At 35.4% G+C, this 10,339-nt stretch overlaps 1 protein-coding gene across 3 annotated transcripts in view; it reads right to left on the minus strand.

Moving 5' to 3' along the window:
- The window catches only part of LDAH (lipid droplet associated hydrolase), a 94,180-nt gene extending 84,319 nt beyond the window's left edge, over positions 1–9,861 (minus strand). For all 3 annotated transcript variants that reach the window (XR_011076582.1, XM_068564553.1, XM_068564555.1), the window contains exon 1: positions 9,782–9,861. The gene's annotated coding sequence lies outside the window, so the exon portion shown is untranslated. The remainder of the gene's footprint in view (positions 1–9,781) is intronic.
- Positions 9,862–10,339: the final 478 nt, after the last annotated feature.

Raw genomic sequence — 10,339 nt, forward strand, 5'->3', positions numbered from 1 at the left:
AGAACACTGGCTAAATTTAAGATTTGCACCACAAGAGAATCCAAAGTTATTAACTGTAATCAACTCATAAATACTTAACTTCAAAGTAAATGACATCTTAGGAGTTTGATTAGCCACAAAGTTAATGAGAATGCAAGTAGATATGAAACTTAAACAGTCTATGAAAATCAGAAAACAAAAAAGTAACAACTCTAAAACACTTCAAGTAAAATACAACTGAGAAACACTGAGTTAATGTATGTATTTGTAAAGCATCTTTTTATTTTACTGCACTCTTATGTTTCTGAATCTCACACAGCCAAATAAAAAAAGTAAAGAAAAACTTTACTTTCTTCCTTACCTAAGAACCCAAGGTAATTCAACGCTGCCAACAATGGGCAGGTTAAGACAGGACAATGTGTTCTAATATATATTATTAAAGGCTGATGGCCCCACCTTCAGCCGCCACCCACAAGCAATTTTAATGATCAGTTTTGATAAACAGCAAGACTTAGCCTGGATAAAAACCATATGTACAGTGTAGATATAATCTGTACAACTTAGGCAATCCTTACTCAGCTAAGCATAGGTGTTCATCTGCTTATATTAATGGGTTTCTAACTTTATTTAGTAAAAGAATTTTTTTCCAATTAAATCTTATACAAACCTAGACAATACACAAAACTGAAAAGCAGCATTTGATCACTATAAATGAGTCCCTCACCATCCAAGTAATGTCTGCATTTTATTTTGGCTACTCAGAATTCTACTTTATCCATCATGTAAGAACTGCACATGATAAAAAAGTTTTTTTAAAAAACTCGTTGCAATGTCCAGGTAGTCTTCAATGAAACTACATTACATTTGAAAAAGAGACAGTAAGATACTTTTCTTTCAAAGTTAAAGCCCAAACAAAATCTAAAAATAACTTGTATTATTTATCATGTATATAAGGCAGATAAGGAGTTGCTGAAACTTCTTCAAATGACAAAAATTTTATATATATTATTATCAAATATAAGTTGTGACCTGTGTTACTGTCCCATAGTTACACAAAGCAGAGCATACACTCTGCATGTATCTGTACTTTGACTGGCAATTAATTAGTGGTATTCCTGGGCATAGTACTAAACCTACTTGTAAAGTATTTAGTGACTAGACAAGTGAGGGTTAAATTTTTAAAGGCCCAGGGAAGAGATACAAAATTTGTAATTGTTATCAAAACACAATATAAGAAGTACAAATACATACAAAATTGGCAGCGGAAGCTTTATTCCAAGTTCTTTTTTTTTTTTAAATTAGCCTGGTAGCAAACTTTGACATGCTGGTTATCTCTGTAGTATATTAAATGTTTGGTATATAATAGAAGTGAGTCTAGGAATTGTTTTAAATTAGAGAGGCTTTTTTAGTTTAAAATGTACATTAAAATTAAGTTTGATCCTGAAGTGGGTAGGAAGGTGGGTGAAATAGGTGAAGGGGATTAAGAGGTACAAACCTCCAGTTATATAATAAATAAGTCACAGGGATGTAATATGCAGCATAAGAAATATGGTCAATAATATTGTAACAACATTGTATGGGGACAGAAGTAAAAAGAGAAATAGACAAATCCACAATCATAGTGAAAGATTCTAACACACCTCTTAGAATGATAGAATGAGCACAGAAAAAAAAATCAACAAAAATATATAAATTTTGATTGACATAATTAATATTTATGTTAACATAATCAACATAACTGACATATATAGAACTCTATACCAAATAAGTGCAAAATGCATATCCTTTTCAAGTGTACATGGAACATTTACCAAAACTGACCATATACTTGGCCATACAGCAAGACTCAACAAATTTCAAAGAACTGAAGTAATATAGAGGATGTTCTCTAACCACAGTGGAATTAAGCCAAAACTAAATAACAAAAATAATAAGAAAATCCGCCAATTTTCGGAAATTAAGCAATATACTTCTAAATAACTGATGAGGGAAAGAAGAAATCACAATGCAATTTAGAACTAAATAATAATGAAACAAATAATGAAAATATGATATATCAAAATGTATAGGATACAGACAAAGGCATGAATGTAAGAAAATTTAAAGTCTTAAAATACTTTCTAAAATATTTTCTAAAATAGTAGGAAAAAAAGGCTGGAAATCAATGATCTAACTATCTATCTTAAGGAGTTAGAAAAACTAAATGAATCCAAATAAATAAAATAGAAAAAGTAAAATAACAAAAAATAGAAATTAATGTGATAGGAAAAGAAAGTTTACATTTTAAAAGATTAACAAAGCCAAAAGTTTGCTCTTTGAAAAGACCTATAAATAAATAAACAAACCCCTGAGAAGACACATCAAGAAAAAGGGCACAAATAACCAATATCAGAAGTGAAGAGAAGATATCACTCCAAATTTCATGGACATTAAAAAGATAATAAAAGAATATTATGAGGAGCTTTATGCCAATAAATTTGATGTGGGCAAATTCTGAAACAAACACAAAAAGGCTAGAAACATCTTTACAGTCCTATAACCAGCAGACATTGAATTCATAACTCCTAGTCCAGATGAGAGTCAACACTTAAGGAAGAAATAATACCAATCTTACAGAGTTGGCCAGGGAACAGAAAAAGAGGGCCCATTTATCAACTCATTTTATGAGGCCAGTAAACTTTGGTATAATACCTAACAAGGGCATTATAAGAAAGGAAACATATGGGACAACCTCTCTCAGAAACACAGATGCAAAAACTCTATTCAAAATATTAGTAGACCAAATTCAGTGATACATAAAGGGTTATACACGACAACCAAATTGTGTATAAATCAGAAATGCAAGGTTGTTTAAACATTCAAAATGTAATCAATGTAACACATTAGTAGAATAAAGGAGAAAGATATATAATCATCTCAACCAATATAGAAAATACACTCGATAAAATACAATACAGTCATGAAAAACTCTTAAAAAAGAATAGAGGGATTATCTTTTACAGAATCTAAGAATCTAAAAAAAACCTACAGCAAAAACAACAACAACAACAAAACCTACAGCAGATATTTTACTAAGGGTGAAATACTAAAAGCACCTCTGAGTTTGACATCAAGACAAGAAAGTCTGCTATCAACACTTCTATTCTACAGTGTACTTGAGGTCTCTGCCAATGTAATAAGACACAGAAGAGAAATAAATATATAGAGATTGGATAGGAAGAAAGATAGCTGTCATTAGTCACAAACACCAATATTATATACATTATATGGGTGTTCTAGTTATGCCTGTTGCATTATTCCAAAACTTGGTGGCTTAAAACAACCATTTTATTATACTCATGGATTCTGTGGGTCAGGAATTAAGAAAGGGCATAGCAAGAATAGCCTATCTCTAATCTGTAATATCTGGGGCCTTAGCTGAGGAGACTTTTTACTGTGGGCGGGGGGCAGGGGGCGGGGAATGCACCATTATGTTTATTAGAAGTTGGATTTCAATGTGTGCTCTAGACAGATGACAGAATAAATACCCACACCTTGAGAAAAGGAAGTCCACAATTCATACAAAGTGCTCACTACAGAAAGTTGCTGTGTCAAAATCCAGGCAAGGACCACACTCGGAGCAGCCCCTCCTCTCCCACTGCCCTCAACAAGGGCTGTGCTATGGTTCTTTATTTTATTATTTCTTTTATTTAATTATTATTAATATTATTATTTGCTTCTCCTGTGGTCACTGGTGGGTGTGATATGTTCCATGGGGGCAAGAGTCTTCTGGAAGTGAGAGTCCTCTGGAAGTGAGAGTCCTCTGGAAGTATCTTTATTCACATGTCTGATGACTGATGCTGCTTTCAGATAGGTTGCTGGCCAGGAATATCTATACATGTCTACTCTGTATGGTCTCTCCACATGGACTATTTTGGGCTTGTTCAGAGCATGAGAACTGGGTTCCAAGAGCAATTGTCTCAAGAGTACCAGACTGAAACTGCATCACCTTTTAAGACCTAGTCTCAGAAGTCACACAGCATTACTTCCATGTTAGCCACAAGCTCACCCATATGCAAGGGGAGCAAAATGGACCTCTCTAAATAAGGGAAGTATCATATCATATGAATAGTATGTGGTATGGGAGTTACTGTTGTAGCCAACTTTGGAAAACACAATCTGTCAAAATAGGTTAAACAAAGATTTTAGTTCTGCAGACCCTTTCAAATTATATTATTAAGAAGATTGTGAAAGACAGAAAAAACACAAGATTTCACTAGAGTTTGGAAGCTATCAAAATAACCTAAGCAAGAAATAAGGGAAAGAGTGGGAAAGGAGTGAATGAGAGACTAAAGTCTTGGTAATAATTCTGTAAGGGAATCCAGGGAAGGGAAAGTGACAAAGATGACTTGGATTCTGATGCTAAAGATGAGGGGAATGGAAACACTACAATCCTATCATCAATAAGCAGTACCATTACTTTTAATTCTTGTAGTCTTTGGGTATAAAATATCTCACTCTTTAATTTGTATTTCTCTGACTACTAGTATATTTGAACATCTTTTCATGTTTGCTGGCCTTCTGGACTTTCTTTTCTGTGAACTGTCTATTCATATCCTTTGCCTGACTTCCAAGTGGGTTATTTATCATTTTCTTATTGGTTTGTGAGACAACTTTGTATATTGCTGATATTAAGCCTTTTCTGGACTCCTATATTTAACATATAGCTTCCTAGACGTTTATTTTAATTTTTATTATTCTAGTTTTTACATTTTAACTTTTAAGCCATCTATATAAGAATTCAACTTTGTTTTTCTTACAGTAGAGAGCTACTTGTGCTAATCCTATTTAATTAAAAAAATCATCTTTTCCCCACTTTTCATATATTAAATTTTCATACTTACTGGGAAATACGTTTTTTTTTTTTTTAATTTTTTAAAACTTTATTTTCTGAACAGGTATTACATACACATGGTACAAAATTCAAAGAGTAAAGGAGGGTAGACAGTGAAAAGTAAGCATCCTTCTCTTCTCAGTTTCCTAGCTGTTTAGGTTCTTGTTGTTATCAATTTCTTGAGTATCCTTCAAGAGATATTTCAAGCATTTTTAGAACCATATTCATTTACACGTTATTTTTTTCTCACACAAATGGTAGCACACTTTACATAATCTTCACTTTTTTTCACTTAATGAAATATCTTGGGTAGGGAAATATGTTTTTAATCACAGTGCTATAATGTCAATGAATCTGGCAACTGGGTCCATGATTAATTTTTAATTATTTGGTAAGGGTAGAAATCGAACCAATAAAACCAAGAATCAACATTACCTAAATCTCAAGTATGGCCAGTGAAAGTTATCTGTTGTACTTAAAATCGTCAGTGTTATTCAAGGGAAAAAGGGGGAAAGGAGGGGGCTTTCTGAATCTGGAACTATATCACAAAACTCCTTTAAAAGTTTTAGTAAGCAAATGTAAATTTTTCATTTCATTTTTGCTTCTTGGTTTCTTTTTTCTAGAATTCCAAAATTCCCGCTCCACCTGCTAGTGGGATACTACAGTTTGCCATTTACCAAGGCCTAGATTTCCTTCTTCATTTCCTTCCCCATTTCCCTTTTATTAGGTTTCTAATATGAAATTGCCTGAAACAAGGAGAGAAAAATTACATCTGTTCACTTTTCTTCTGCTAATTACAGCAATAATTCTGCTGAGATTAAAATCTTGAGTAAGATGATTAGTTTATATGCACAAATAATCCACAGTTATCATTAATTTTGCTCAGAAATTACATGGATATTCAAAGTAATTCTCCTTAAACGATAAAATACTTTACAAAAGTAAGAACCAAATGTAATTATAGAATTGAAAAGTATAATACATTTTTAAAAACTTGGTGGATGGGTTCACTAGTAGAGTTAAATTGACAGAACAGGATCAGTGAACTTGAAGACACATCAATAGAATTTACTAAATCTAAACAAGACGAAAACAGACTTTTTAAAAAATGAGCAGGATCTCAGGGACTGGCAGGAAAATAACAAATGGCCCAACGTTTGTATAACCAGAGTCCCAGGGATATAGAAGAAAGAGTATGGGGCTGAAAAATGTTATAAAAAAATAATGGATAAAAACCTCTTTAATTTGGCAAAACACATAAAACCTACAGATTCAAGAAGCTGAGTTAACCCCAAATAGGATAAAACCAAAGAAATACAATACAAAGCACATCATAGTCAAACTTCAGAAAACTAAAAACAAAGAAAAAAATCTAAAAAGCAGCCAGAGAGAAATGACATATTACCTACAGGCAAACAATAATTTGAATGTCAGCAGATTTCTCATCAGAAACCAAGGAGGCTAGGAAGAAGTGGCAAACGTTTTTCAAGTGCTGAAGGAAAGTAACTCTCAACCCCAAATTCCTTATCAGAAAAAACTATCCTTACTATCCTTCAAGAATGAAGGAGAAATAAAGATATTCTCAAATGAAGAAAAACTAAAGGAATTTGTCACTAACATAGCTACCTCTTAAGTAAGGTCTCTTAAAGGAAGTTCTCCAAACAGAAAGGAATAAGTGAATAAGGTTTAACTTCAGATAAAAAAGAACAATGGAATAGGTAAAAGCAGTGGTAAATATAATGGATTATGTTTCTCGTCATTAGCTTCTTCAACAATATTTCATGGTTGAAGCAAAAGTTTAATGTGGTATTCAGTGTATGTAGAGGAAATCTGATAATTATATTTAAAAAATGGAAAGGGTAAAAGGATGTAAATGTAAGTGAGGTTTCTACACTTCACTTAAGGTAGTAAAATGTCAATACAAAAGTAGGCTGTGTGATTTTATGTATATATACTGTCATACCTAGGGCAACCATGAAAAAAAAAGTATACTAAGAGATATACTCAAGAATGTAAACAAGTCAAATAAAATTCTAAAAAGCATTTAAGTAACCTACAAGGAGGCAAGAAAAGAGAAACAGAAAAATGATAACAGAGGAAACCAACAACAACAATAAACAATAAAATGGCTGAATTAAGCCCTAACATATCAATGATTATTTTAAATACAAATGGTCTAATTATACTGGTTAAAAGGCAGAGATTGGTAGAATGGATTTAAAAAGAAACATGACCTAACTATATGTTGCTTACAAGAAACTCACTTCAAACATAATGACATTGGTAGGTTGCAAATAAAAGAATGGGAAAAGATATATCATGCTAATATTATTTTTTTAAAAAAGCAACAATGGCTATGCAACTATCAGATAAAGTAGACTTTAAAGCAAAGAAAATTACTGAACAAGGAGGGACATTTCAGATTAATCCACCAAGAAGACATCCTAAATATACATGCACTGAACAACAGACATTCAAAATACATAAAGCAAATACCAATACAGCTAAACGGAGAAAGAGAAAATTCCACAATTATAGTTGGAAACTTTTAGCAATGAAAACAACTACTAGACAGACAATCAATAATGTATGGAAGAACCTAACAATACCATCAACCAACAGGATATAATTGACATGCAATTGACATCCAACAACAGCAGAATACACATTCTTTTCAAGTGCCCATTGAACATTCACCAAGATACACCTCATCATGAGCCAGAAAACAAACGTAAATTTAAAAGAACTAAAATCATACAGCTTATGTTTCTGACCATTATGGAATAAAACTAGAAATCAGTAACAGAAAAGACAACAGGTAAATCTCCAAATACTTGGAAACCAAAGAGCACACTTCTAAATAATCCATGGGTCAAACAGGAAGTTGCAAAGGAAATTTTAAGAATACATAGAACTCAATGAAAATGAAAAGACAATACACCAAAATTTGTGAGATACAACAAAAGCAATGCTGAGAGGGAAATTTATAGCACTATATGCTAGCATTAGAAACAAGAAAAGGTCTCAAATTAATAATCAAGAAACTAGAGAAAAGAATAGTAGAATAAACCTAAAGCAAGCAGAAGAAAATGATGGAGTAAAAATCAATAAAATTGAAAAAGAAAAATTAAATAAAGTGCTAGTTCTTTGAAAAAGATCAATAAAATCAATAAACCACCACTGAAAAAGAGAGAAGATGCAAATTACTAACATCAGGAATGAAACAGGGGTTATCACTAAAGACCCTACAGAATACTATTGCCCTGATCCCAAAACTGGACAAAGACAGTACAAAAAAAGAAAACTACATGGGAATTTCCTGGCGGTCCAGTGGTTAGGACTCGTCACTTTCACTGCCTGTGCCTGGTTCAAACCCTGGTCCCTGGTCGGGGAACTAAGATCCCACAAGCCATGCGGTGTGGCCAAAAAAAAAACACAAAGAAACAAACAAACCAAAAAAAAAAACCCAAAACAAAACTACACACCAATACCTCTCATATCTATACCTTAACAAAATATTAACAAATAGAATCTAGCAATGTATAAGAAGAATTACGTGGGATCTATTCCATGTATATTCAACATTCAAAAATCAATCAGTGTAGTCCACCACATCAAGATGCTAAAGAAAAAACATATGATCACATGAATTAACTAAATGCACACCCTATGACACAACAATTATACTATTGGGCATTTTTCCTAGAGAAATGAAAACATATTCACAGAAAAACCTTAAAGCAAAGATTCACAGCAGTTCTATTTGTAACAGCCCATAACTGGATACTACGCAAATGTCCTTCAACAAGTGAATGGTAAAACCAACTGTGGTACAACCATACCATAGAATACTACTCAGTGATAAAAAGGAACAAACTATTGACACACTCAACAACTTGGATGGATCTTAAAGGAATTATGCAACCTGTCTCGTGTAGAAAAATAAAAAAACCCAAGGGTGACAGTTTACAGTAAGGCCTATGTGTGGATGAAAAGCAGCGTGAGCACTAGGGTCTGCTGCAAAGAACTTCAAGAGAGCTGTGAGAGTCAGTGTATGGGTCATTCTTTAAGAGTTGATGTTTACTGAGTGCTTATTACATGTAAAGCACTGTTCCAAGTGTTGTATGAATTATCTCAGTTAATAAAATAATCTTATCAAGTGGCTACTACTGTACTCCATTTTATACATGAGAAAAAATGAGACAGACTATTTCTGAAAAATACCATGATGCATGGCACTCGGTAGAGGCAACAAAAGCCGCAATTGTTTCCCCAAAATGCTGCACTCCAAATTCAAGGGAGCAAGCGCCGTTTTGACCTTGGCGCCACGGAGAAATATTACCGCAGCTATAGTGAACCTCAAACAACTGGTTAGGGGAGTCTCAAGTTCAGAGATTGGTGCAAGAGTCAGTTCTCAAGGATACCTGGTGTAACAAATTTGGGAGAGGCGTGGGGAAGGAAGTTGATCCTGATGAGAAACTCGATTCCAAACCAAAAGAGCCCGTTAATGGACAAGGTTGGAAACTGAGACCCAGGGAGGGAAGAGAGTGACTTGCCCAGGGCTAGAGGCTTGGTTGATACAAGAACTCAGACCTTTGGAGTCCCCGGCCCAGACTCTAGTCACTTCTAGTCACTTCTTCCCTGCCAGTCGCCCAACGTCCTGGACCTTACCCCCCAGAGGGGCCGCCATAAGACTCTCCACAGGCGGGCTACAGTTAGCAGTACAAATGGTACGTTCCCGCTGGGCAAGCAGCCAAAGGGGCTCCCGGCCAAAGTGGCCCCGAACCCCCGAGCGGTCGCAGCCGTCTGGCTAAGGACAGCACGGGCTCTGCGAGGAGCCATAGAGAGGAAGAGTTCCAGCTCCCGCGTGCCTGCCCGGCCGTCCTTTCTCCTACAAAGTCACCCCGAGCGTGGGAGGCAGGTCCTCACCTGTCAGCCTACAAGGCAGCTGCCTCTACCGTGGCCGTCCTGGTTAGGCGTCACCGGGACCGGAAGTCCCGGCTCTCTCTGACGTCACAGCACCGCGCCGCGCGCCGCTCCCGGGAACTGGTACCTTTAGGACACGTGGTGTGGCGGGGCTTGGGAGATTCTTGACCCTGGGTTGGGCCCTGTGGCCCAGATCCAGCGAGACCGCCGGGAAGCTGTCGCTATGCTGGAACTGTCTCTTCCCTTTCATTTGAATTTCATCCGCCTCTTATTTTAGTCATCCTTGATACACTTCAGCTTCCCTTTCTCCAATTCTCCCCCATGCCCATGTTTCCCTTCCTACGTTACTGGTTGCATCTCTTCCCTTCCTTTCCCCACATTCACAGGGAAGCTGGTTCTCAGTTGCCCTGTTTATTAGCATTAATATGCCCAGCCTCTGCTACTCGGCCCTTTAGCAAAATGCTGAAAATGCCTATTCCAGAGGTATTTTGAGCTTACCACATCCAAACTCCATGAAGACAAAGGTCATATTCATCTTGCGAACTGTTGGCATCCTCAGCA

Source organism: Eschrichtius robustus, chromosome 15, assembly GCF_028021215.1.
Source record: "Eschrichtius robustus isolate mEscRob2 chromosome 15, mEscRob2.pri, whole genome shotgun sequence".
NCBI lineage: Eukaryota > Metazoa > Chordata > Mammalia > Artiodactyla > Eschrichtiidae > Eschrichtius > Eschrichtius robustus.